Raw genomic sequence first — 11,999 nt, 5'->3', positions numbered from 1 at the left:
AGGACCAGACTTGCCTGTGCTGCATGTGAGACAGAAAGAACAGCAGCTATGTGGCCAGGACTCCTTCTCCAAAACTCTTCTGCCTGTCTGGCTGACCAGGGGATCTCCAGCTGACAATGCTTCAGAGATCTGGCTCCTCTCAGGAGCTAATCCACTAAACATCTCATATTCCCAGTGCCCTTCAGTGTTCCTCATAAGGAAGTGCCTTAATTAAAATCCCTTAGTTTAGACTGAAAGACTACTTTTTAAGGAGTAGCCGCTTAATTCAAGCTTCCTAATCAAATAACACTTGTATTGACAGTGCTGATGGAACATACCGGACTCACATAAAAAAACATGAACTGCAGCATAAATGGCAACTTCATGCCTGTTTATGCGAAAAGGACTCATTTTTGTCTTCTCTTTCTGCTTTTCTTCTGTGGTTGGCTTGAAGGGTAATTTTGAAAATCAGCTGTCTTCTGCCACACTCACACAAGATATTTCTGTTTGAAATCTCTCAGAATTGCAGAGATGTATTTATAACAAAAAGGATTAAAAAAACCACAAGAAAACAACTATAAAAACATGGCCTAAAACCAAAGAGATTTGAATGCTGTCAACAAGTAAAAGATGGGCTTCATATCTGAGACTCATTTCAATGTTTGCCATTTCACATGTGACTAGGTCTGGGTCTGGAATGAGAGCTTGATTTCCCAGGAGGCTTTAGGGATAAAACCCTGAGAGGTGGCTTCAAGCTTTCTGTACGCTTTATGGCCCATGGTGTTTTGGAGCAGCATAAGGACATGAGCAGATGCTGTGCTGTGATGTCACACCCTGGCCACCCACTCACCCTTTGCACAAGTGCTGGAGGTGGGTGGCATGGGAAGCACATCCTGCCTGGGGCCCATCCAGGCGCGTTGCTGGGGCCCGAGCACTTCTGCCTGCCTCTGTCATCTCCTGCTTGATGCAGAAGATGCTGAAATGTGCTGAAATGGCTGCTGTAGGCAGTCCTAAGCCTTCTGCAGGTCTTGCTGCCTGGTTTTAGAAAAACACATTACTGGAGCGGTTTTCTTGTGAAATTTTATTATTGAGGGTGGTGTGCATATGCACACACATTACCACAGATGGCCACAGAAAATCACAGACATCTTATCTGAAAAATATATGGGGTTTTTTTGAGTTTCCCATTCCTTGAGATTTTCATGTTTTATGGCACAAAGAAGATGGCATCTTCCCATTTCAAGCTACTGACAGCCACAACACCTGTTCCTCCCCTTCTCTTAAGCCCAGGTCCCCACCAACAGGTTTCTTGTATCTCTCTTTTCCACTGCTCACACTGAGTAGATGCTTGCTTATCCCAAAATTACAAAATCTGTGCCTTTACTCACTGAAGCAGGTACCTAAAACAGTAAACACGGCACAATGAAGTCTTTCTTCGCTCTGTTATGGATAAACAAAAATTAAAACAGGATTGACAGAGACAACACACAAGGACAAGGCAGTAACTACTCCCTTAGCAAACATAACACACACTCAGAACATGGGAAGTTTTTATAAACTCTCTCTCAGATGGGTCTTTCCATCCCACTCGCTCACAGCCTTCCCTCCTGTCAAGCATGGGGTGCACCTTCTCTCCCCACAGCCCTACATATGAATGGACCCACAGAATGACACAAGCATGCAGGGGATCACACTGGACTCCTGGTGCTTACCCAGATAACCTGCAGCAGCTTCATGGAGTCAAAGCACTTGTCCAGAAGTCTTTACAATTCCAAGAGTCCTGCATCACCTTTGGAGGCACCTGTAGAGGTAAAAATTTAGAACAGCATTTATACATGCTGGTGAAGATGTGAAACTGCCATGCACAAAGCCCTTTTACAGCACACATTGCTTGCTCCCCCATGTACTTGGCAAGGAGCTTTATCCTCTTTTCCACCAGGAAGGGAACACAGCAGTTTTGATAGTCTTATCAAGCAAGAAGCCAAATATTCACACCCCTGTTCAGTTTTTACAAAGATACAAGGAAGAAAGGTAGCTGGTGGAAAAAACAGCAGTCAGGTGAGCCAGTCCGACAAGGTGGCTGCACCTGCCCAGGTGGTAGGCAACAAAGTGAAATCCACAGTGATTCTGTGAAAACCACCATGACACAATGACAAGAGAAAAGTAATCCTTAGAAAAGCGAAGTTCACCCCACAGAGTCATCCCTGCCTCCACCAAGCATGCCTTCACAGTCAGGAACAAACATGCAAGAAAGTCCTTTTCCCAAAGCCCATACCAACATAGACCATATTCCGCAGTCCCAAGCCCATTCCACCCTGCCATAATGATCTGTCACTGTGCTCCCACCAGCTTAATATGTTGTGGTCAGCACAGCTGTCTCACACCCATGGCACACTGGCAGAGGAGTGGGAGTCTCCTGCTTATCTGACAGACCTGGTCTGAAGCAGCTGTGGAACCTAACACCCACTGGGACTGCTAGTGCACAGGCCTGCTCTCTTGTTCCACCACTGCCTTTTACTTCCCTTCTGTCCTGACATGGCTTTCACCAGGCAGGGCTGGTTTTGGAATGGGCATGGTGGTAGCAAAGTGCCACTCCTTGGTTGTGCTTATGGAGGTAGCAAGAGCTGAGATGGGGCTCAAAGGACCACCTGAGTGTTTGCAAAAAAGCCCATGTTGACTGTCTTGTAGCTTACACCTAGGCTGGTCTTCAGATTTTCTGTACAGTGTTCCTCACTACAATAATGAAATAATCCATATTAATTAAAAAAAACCAAACAACCAAAAAAACCACCCCCCCCCAAAAAACCAAAAACAACAACAACAACAAAAACATACAAAAACACAAGAGAGTGAGGATCACAACTGCTACTTTGTGGTTTTGCTGACCTTTGTGAGAGCCTTGAAACGTGGGCTGCATTTGAGAGATACAGGTGTCCCAAGATGGTGCAGCGAGTCCTGTCTCAAGGGAGAAGCTGCAACCCATCAAGGATAACTGCTCCAAGAAGAATTCCCCATTCATCCCCAAAACCTGCTGGCTGTGCAGGGAACAGGAATGTTTGCTATCACACCCAACAATTATCTTCTCAGGTAACACCATCAGTTATGCAAAATCACAATAAACATTTCTTCTTTTAGTAAGTCTGTAAAAACTGATACTTTCATCAGACAAGCTCCTCTATTTAAAGCTAGTGAGGCAAAGCAGGCAGTAGCATCAAGTAGCAGTCTGTCCCAAAGTAGTCCTGCTACCTCTTTCCCATCAAAGACAAGGTGTAGTTTTCCAATGTGAGCTTTTTCCAAGCTTGAATGTCATCCTGCTTTTGTCCTACACAGTCCTCAGCCAGGCAGCTGACTGTGGTGGGCAGCAGGAACATCCCCATCCCTTCCATGAAGCCTGATTCCCATTCCCACTTGGGGCTCCAACAGTTCCAAACCCATCAGAATCCACAAGGATGCTCAGGCATTCCACCACCCATTTCTCAGCAGCTAAAGCTCCTTCCAGTACCATACACACCATGAATTATAATCTCTGCCCATTAGTCAGTGAAGCTGTGCACTTCTCATGGTTGCAGGTGTGGTTTCCAGTGAGCAGCTCTCATTGCCCTCCTCAGCAGATCTGCACGCCAGCAGCTCTAAGATGGGTTTGATGCTATAAACATGTCATGTGTAATCATGCAGAGCCATGTGTGGGTCATCTTTACAGTCTATGCCCATCTTGCACAATATGATGAGAAGTGTTTAACTACCTCCCAGTCCAGCTGCAGCCTTAAATTTGGGTTGCTATGTGAGGAAGAGCAGCAAGGAGCAGTCTTCTCTGAAGTGCAGCGTTTTGCCTGGACAGGATCTGTTTGGAGAAGTACAGGAGCTGCTATTAACACACTTTCCAAAAAGCCACCCTTTTCCTATGGGTTGGAGAGGAGGCAGCAGGCCAAGCCATGTAGCAGAGAGGTCCCTGTAAAAGGAAACAATCTGATGGCTTTGAATTATCCCTTTTGGGGAGAAGGGAGTCAATGGCATGACTCTCAGGAAATTCCAGTACTGATTTTAGCCCAGACACTCTTACACAACCACTGTCACAGGGTATGTCCATTGGTACTGGAACAGTAAATTTTAAGATGCTTTAATGATTAGCACCCTCACAGGCTCTGGGGCTGCTGGCAGGAGAGCCAGAGCAGCCCCCTTTCCCTGGCAAGGTGGGTTTATGCCCATGTGTCCAGAGAAAAGGCTTATGAGCTTTGCCAGACACCAAGAAGGTGCCAGGTTTATAGCTGTGAAATCTTTCCAGTGAACCAAGGAAGTTTCCTAAACACTAAAAGAATCCTTTATTTCTTTTTGAGTCCTTGGGAACTGGTATTTTCTCTCTTTTCCTCTGAGTGGAAATGCCATCTATTAGACAAATAAGACTGCCACAAGGCCTCTTCCCCTCCATTAGATGCCAGCAATTGTGTACCTCTCATTGCGTGTCAGACATGCACATCAGGAAACTGGAGCTGCAAAGCAGAAGTGGGGAACAAGTTTGGTTGCTCTAAATTTGGTATGGTTTCTGAAGGAAAATGTGATCTAGAAGCTGCATGCATAGCTCCCTTCCCTGAACCCATGTCAGCCTGAACAAACCATATTATCCCTGGTCTGTTGGACAAGTATTTCAATAATTTGAATAATTATTTGTCTTGCGTGTTTAGATTATTAATAATAAGCATCCATTTATCTCAAACCCATGCCCAAGTATAAGTAAAGAAGTTTTTCTTCCCTTAAAAACTTCTGGCTTTCCTGTAATGGCTTCACATTAGATTTTTAACCCACTAGATTGAAGACTTCCTCCTTGCAGCCTGGAAGACAAGAAACAATCCTATGTCATGGCCTGTGTAAAATCAAAGAGAAAACAGAATACATAATTCCAAACTTAATTCCAGCTTCTGTTAAATCAGAATGACCCCACTGTGCGATTACTTGATGATATTTGAATAGAGTGCTTTAACATAACTTCCCAGTGTCATCTGTTACAGTTCTAACACTCAGGCAATTTTTGAACAATGGTTATGGGGTGTGATTTGGCAGTAAGAACCTCAGGAAGCCATATATTTCCCCTTGACACAGTATTATCTAATATACTAGCTATCTCAGGTTGCAGCAGCTCTGAAACCTAGCAGAGGGGTTATGATTTAACAGAAATAATAAAATTCATTTATTGCTTATTAGACATGAAGCAATAACATTTTTAGCATTCCACCTCCCTGCTCCTACTACAGTCTATCCTGAAGAAGGGGGAACATGCCACTGGAGATTAAGGCTCTCTGCTGGTGCTTTAGAAGCTCACTTTATGCTGGTGGCCATGCTCGGTGCAGCTGGCTCCCCACACACCGTAGCTTGGCAAAGAGTCTTCTGCCCAAATGGAGGCTCCAAGACTCCTCTGTCTGCTGTAGCAGAGGGAGGTGCTGCACAATGCTCCCCAAACTCAGCCATGCAGGAGGCAGCGGGGAGGGCCCGTGGGGCTGAGCAGAGTCTGGATAGGGGTGCAGCCCGTGCTGGGGAGCTGTGGGGCAGGAGAGGGGGGTGGTGGGCAGCTGGTGGCTCACTGGCTGGCTTGCCTGCAAGAGTGCATCCTCTGGGATGTGGTGTTTGGGGCACAATGTAGCTGTTAGCACTGGTGTAGACAGCAACTACAGTGTGGTCTGGAAGGTACCACTTCTGGTAGAAAGCCCATTTTAGGGGCAGACACAAACTGTGGTGTTGATGTACTTTCTGTTCTTAGTAACTGAATTACAATTAATTACTGTAGAAAACCTTCAGGCATGTCCTATGACTGCTTTTAGAAATTAATGGAGGACTTTAAAATCCTGTCTTTGAAGTTATTTCTTTCTCATTGCCCATTTTATTTCTTCTGTTTCTGAAAAAGTCTTTCCATTTAATTTCCTCTCATTTCATCACCTCTTCCTTAATGAATATTATGTACCTTTTACACAAAGACAGATGATTTCCCCAAATTTGGCATTTGATTATTTCTAATGTTGAGAAAGAACCTGAGCGTGAGACAGCAGACCAGTTACCACACTCCGTCATGTGGGTGCTGCTGCGGGACAGATTCTGCTTTCATTTACACTGACATAAATCAAGTTGGTTTATGGCATGTAGTCATGGTATTCTGTATTTACATCAGATGTGAGGTCTGTTATCCTCTGAATTCCATCATAATGTCAATGAAATATATTTTTGAAGAAAACATACATTTTTTCCAATTAAAAATATTTTGAAAATCATATCAGAATTAAAAATTAGTTTATGTACTTAACAGCACTGTGATTTTTAATTCAATATTCACAATGCGCATATATTATCTGGTAGCACTGCCTCTTGCCTGTTACCACAATCTTCACCCAGCACAGAAACTGTTCACAATGGGATTTTCCTCTGACTTTAACCCCTCAGATTTCCATTCACATTGCCACACACAGTGCACATTTAAAATGCTATAAAAGATGTTAATAATGCCTGAATCTACAAAGCAGAACACAGAAAGAGAAAGGATAGAAAAGCAAAACATAATTCTCCCTGTTGAAATTTAAGCAGCACAAAGAGATTAATTCTCCAGCTCTTTCCAGAAGCGTCATGGGATCTTTAAAGACCACAGACAAACCGGGCCAAGGTCTTTAAGTCCCTTCAAGAGTAATGCTCTCTTCACACCATATAAACCATATTAAAGAACCACTGAGGGAAAGCCTCCCAACAATTCAAACAGCTGTGTAGCCCATAACCTGACACGGGAGGGTTTACGTGTCCATGCCCCCAGCACATCCTCCCACCTAGTGCCGAGCAGTGTGCGAGGTGTTCCTGCCGAGGACAGACGGACGCGTGTCCCTGGCAGCGCGTGACGGACGGTGCGCGGTGGTGCGGCCACGCCGGGGGAAGCTGAGCAGGGAGAAGGCTTTGCCTCATTATGGCAGCCTCTTGAGCAGGCATTTGTGACTGCCCGGGCTGCTGCAGATGGATTTAATGAGATTAACTCTCAAAATGAGAACTCTTCAAAAGAGATGTATTAACAATTGCCTGTATTCTTCTCTTAATGAGACACATCATCTGCTTGGGATGGAAATAGAGGCACACCAGCCCTGCCAGCCCCAGCATCACTGACACAGTGAACTGTTTCTCTGAAGAACTCTTTGTTTTCCAAGTTAAACACTGTGACTTGAGCTGTTGTCCTTCCTCACTCCTGTGCCAGAGCAGGACACAGCCATAAAGGTCCTCCTGGAGCGCAGGGTCTCCTCACCTCTGCAAGGCTGAGGTGGGAAGTGAAATCTTTTCCAGAGCTTACAGAAGAAGCAGGGGTTTCATCCTGGCCAGCAGCATACCATGTCCAGAGTACCCTTGCTGCCCGAGGTCTATGGGCCCCCCCAGCCAGGAGGGGAATTAGTGATTGTGGGTGATGCAGACACAACTCAATACTGTTGCTGACAAAATGCCAACCTGAGCAAAACACGGATAAGCACAGCCTTTGGAGAGAAAGAGGACGCTTATGAATGCCAAGAAAAGTGACATTGCCAGATTGATGGCAAGCTCACAGCCATAATACACATCTGCAGATGAAAAGGAAGCAAAGCAAGTACAGAGAGAAAAGAGCCCAGCAGCAGGAGAGAGGCAGTGGCAGGGGAGATCAGCAGCCTACCCACAGGCTGGACAGCTTACATCAGCCCCAGAGAGACAGTTTCCTGGATGCAAGTTTTGGATCTCAGAGTAACTAGGCCAAGAGCTTGCACATCAGAGGGAAAGCTAATCTCCATTCCATCTTAATTAATTTTTAGAGCAGCTAATTAAAAGAAAATGACAGTAGCTGAGTATTTAATAATTTGGGACAGCCATACAATTGGACTCACAGAGGAAAAAATAAAACACCGGAAAATGACAGCATTCTGGTAAATATTAAAAGATATGATGAACAGTTTAGTTTAAAAGGCTTTAAAATTCAAATAAAATCCCTAAAATGTCACCTATTCAAAACAGTTATGCTACTCAAAACAGTCAGAAGATATGCATGGGATTGAGTAAGAGGGAACCAGGCACCAGGCACAGGAATGCCAAGTCCCAAGATTTAAGAGGTAATTTGAGCCAGTCCTTCAGCATTTAGAAATCTGACCCTACTGAGGGCAATAAACAGGATTATAAATTATGATAGGTGATAAATTACCAGCAAATCAGAAGGATCAACAAAGGCTTCAAAGAGATATCACTAAAAAAAGCCCCACTACAGATAAAAATAAGTTTTCTTAAGTCTGTCAAATGTGATAGTCATAGGAAAGAATCCACAGGACTGTGGGACCACCAGGGTCCAAAGGAAGCAACTGAAGGAGCACAAGGCAAGTTGTATTTCAGTGTAAGTCTTCACCTGTGTTAATTTTGCACCTGTTCCCAAAGAGAAGATGAAACGGTGAAATATCACAACTGAGGTATTGGAGCAAACTGAAAATGTGGGAGCTGCTACTTTGAGATAGTCTAGCCAAGTGGGAAGGTACTCCACACCTCAAGCAGGCTGATGGGCTGAAAGAAAGTAAACTTACTGTGTGCCTGAGGACTTCAAATGAAAAGCTTATCCAGTATTAGCACACTTAGGAGTTAAGATATGGCAATGATCAGTAATTGCTACATTCATGTCTTAGAACTGGTTGAAACTATCATTGAAACTTGAGCAATGTAACATCTGAAGGCAAAGTAGGTTGTTTGAATTTCTACATAGATCTAGTAAGATATCACCCCTGCAGATAAATAGTGAGAAAGAGTCAGAGTAATACCATGACAGGAGGCAGAAAGCGGTGGGCAGGACTGCAGGCTTATTTTCATTACAAATATATGGTGAAACACAGAAGATCCTGAACTAGTGCCTGTATTACTCACAATGTTTATGAATAATTTGGGAATCCATGTGAGTTGTAAGATAGCAAAATTATGGGTGATTCAAAGAAGGAAGTAGACAGAGATTAGTTAAATACAGTAGATTCTTGGCAACTGCTTACCTGATCCATTTTTAAAAGCCCTGATAGTGGAGATTTCACTGTTCCCCTTTTCCAGTCTGCTTCAATGCTGCACAGTCCTTGCTTTGCAGAAATTTTCCTGGTAAGCAGTAACCTCTTTTCCTTGCTGTGTTGTCTGACACTACTTTTCATCCAACCCTTTGCAGACATTGAGAAGTTTATTCCTTTCCTATGACTTAGCTTTTGTATACGTAAAGAATTATTTTTATGCGTAGTAACTTGAGTGTGTCATTTTGAGATATTTAAGGATTCATCATCTTTCACAGGAACCTCCTCCAAACTATCCCAAATTCCTCCAACCCTTCTCCCTACCAACCCCTAGAGGAAAAATCTATCTTGAGTCACTGTGACCTAAGTGGAACACAACCTAACCAACACCACATATAGCAAAATAATTACATCATATTTCATGGACTGGTCATTTGTATCAATCATAACACAGCTGTTGCTTATTTTGTGTCTGAATTCTTCACTAGTAGTGAATTTGCAGACTATTATACTCCCAAGCTGCATTACTCTGCATTAGTTGGGCATTCTTTTCCTATGTTTCTGGAGTTTGCTATAACTATTTAATTATTAAAACCCTTAATTTAGCCTTTTCCAGTTGCACCCTATTTCTTCCAAATAGTTTCTTCAATTTGTCAAGATCATTCTACCTTCCCATCTTGTCTTCTGTCATCACTGCAGCTTCTCCCAGTTTAGTCATTCCTATAATTAAAAAACATATGCCTGCTCTCCATGGAAGTGTTGAAAATCTGGAATAGTGCTGGATGCAGTAGAGATATTGCTGAGCCTCAGCAGATACTTTTTGTGAATTTGAGAATGAACTGTTGAGCACTAATCTCTGATTACATACTTCTAACCTGTAACGGTTCTTTCTAACATTTATCTACTTTTTCTGGGCTTGTGGGAATGCCATGCAAGGTGTGTTGAAAACCTTAATAAAATAAAGGCATGTGCCAATAACTTCCTCCTTCTAAGTCACAAGACCTGTTGCCTTGACACAGAAAGTAAATCATAGTAGTTTGACATGACAGATCTTTGTTAAATGTCATTTATCTGTTTTTTATCTTCCAGCTTCCCCAAATTCTGTGATTTCTTGTTCCAGCATTTTTCTATGAACTGAGGAAAAGTTAATTGCCTTGTAATTCCCCTGTTCTCTTATAATGATGGGAAATATGCTGACCTTTTTTTTGTCTTGTGATTTATCCACATTTTCCTCTTTCCACTCAATTCTAGACCTGCTCCTCACTAGGATAGATCAGACTTTTACTGTAACATTCAGGGACTCTCTACCTTGCCTTTAATCCTTCCTCTTTTACATTTGTTTTCTTTGTTGATCTTGCCTGTTAGATCTCTGAGTAATTTGAAGACTGCTTTCTTAAACCCATTCTCTTTATTTTGGTCTTTTCTCATTCCATTTTTTCTAAGAGTTACAGGATATGTCATATTATGTTCACACTTGTACAGGTCATCTTCCCTTCCATGTTCTTATGTACAAGCAAATGAAGAAATGGTTGCTGTCTTCATTCTCTGCATTAACAATGCAATGCTATTCATGGAACAGCCCAAATCCAATCTTGAGGACTGTCTCTATACTGCTATTTTTCTCTTCTATCAAATTTCTGTGTGGGAGTTAATCTCATTAATACCACCTTTTGTGTTTTGAGCGGTTCTACTAGTTGCTAACAAGTTGCATTCATCTGATGTTCCTGCTATTGCAAAATTCACCTGTGCTCATGTTTCTGTAAATCTTCTCCTTTTCTATTTACTCTGCAACTTGATGTCTGTGAAAGTAAAACTGAGATCTGGATTATTTACATTAGGTAGAAGATGTGAGTAGTTCTTTCTCCCTTCTAATAATAGGTCACTGACTCGTAAAAAGCAAGAAATCTGAGATGAATAAAAGGAAACCTTTTCTTCCACAGACTTATTATTAGACCATTCATTGCCATGGGAACTCTTTCTAGCTGAGATATAAGATTCAAACAGCCACATGGGGTATGGATGTGGATAGAGTACATTTCCAGAAAGCATGTGTACTGAAAACAGCGTTTCAGTATGTGTACTGAAAGCAGCTATACCTTATTCTCCAAAACTCCTGTCAGTCTCTAACAATAGAGTGCCAGGGTAACTCGTGGTGCTGAAGTGGCATTAGTCTCCCAAGGTGAGCATTTCTTATGCAGGAGCTAAGGAACCTTTCTGAGCTCCCTAAATCAACTCTGCCACATGAGGAACAATGCAATGGGCTGTTCCTCCCAACCTGTGCACAGCTGCAATTGCCACTGCACCCATTTACAGATCTGACGCCTTCCCCTGAAGCATTTGCTGCCAAAATTTATGGAGGACATGACAAGATTTTCACACTGAAACAGAGCAGGAGCTGCTCTCCTGTTGCTAAACTTCAATAATGTTTTGGCAGCAGTTTCCAAACCATTTTACTTACAATCCCACTTCCCATGCATCTACTTTTGCTTGCCCTTCCGGACTCAAGAGCCTTTCTGCCGAAACTGCTGTTTTATGGCATCATGTGCTCTCCACATTCCCTTCCTCCACATCCACATCTTCCCTGCACTCCTACCTCATCCTGCCACTCCTGTCCCTCCTTCTCCAGAGCTCTCTGTCTGCTCCTTTTATCTGTTCCTCTCCTGCGCCTCCGCCCTGCAGATGCTGCCATGCTATCTTAATTTCTGTTTGCTTCACGTGCCCCATTTCCCCACTAAAACTCTGTAGGAAACTCGATTCTTCAAAACTCTGTGAAAGTTCTGCTGCATTTTCAGAGTCCTTCTAGATTTCTGTTTGCCTCAGTTCCATAGCCCTCAGTGAGTACTCTCAAACTGTCCAACTCTGCTTTGGCATTGCACTGTATCATCCATGATAAAACTTGCTTGTGACAGTCCTCAGATTTCAAGAGGTGAAGTTCCTGTCAAAGGAAGCTGGGATTTTCCTGGATCGTTCATTTGAGAAAACTGCAAGGAATGAAGAAGCTATGGGGATGGAGAG

This window comes from Pyrgilauda ruficollis, unplaced genomic scaffold (assembly GCF_017590135.1).
Source record: "Pyrgilauda ruficollis isolate IOZ18807 unplaced genomic scaffold, ASM1759013v1 scaffold32, whole genome shotgun sequence".
Classification (NCBI taxonomy): domain Eukaryota; kingdom Metazoa; phylum Chordata; class Aves; order Passeriformes; family Passeridae; genus Pyrgilauda; species Pyrgilauda ruficollis.
This window is presented reverse-complemented; position numbering follows the sequence as displayed.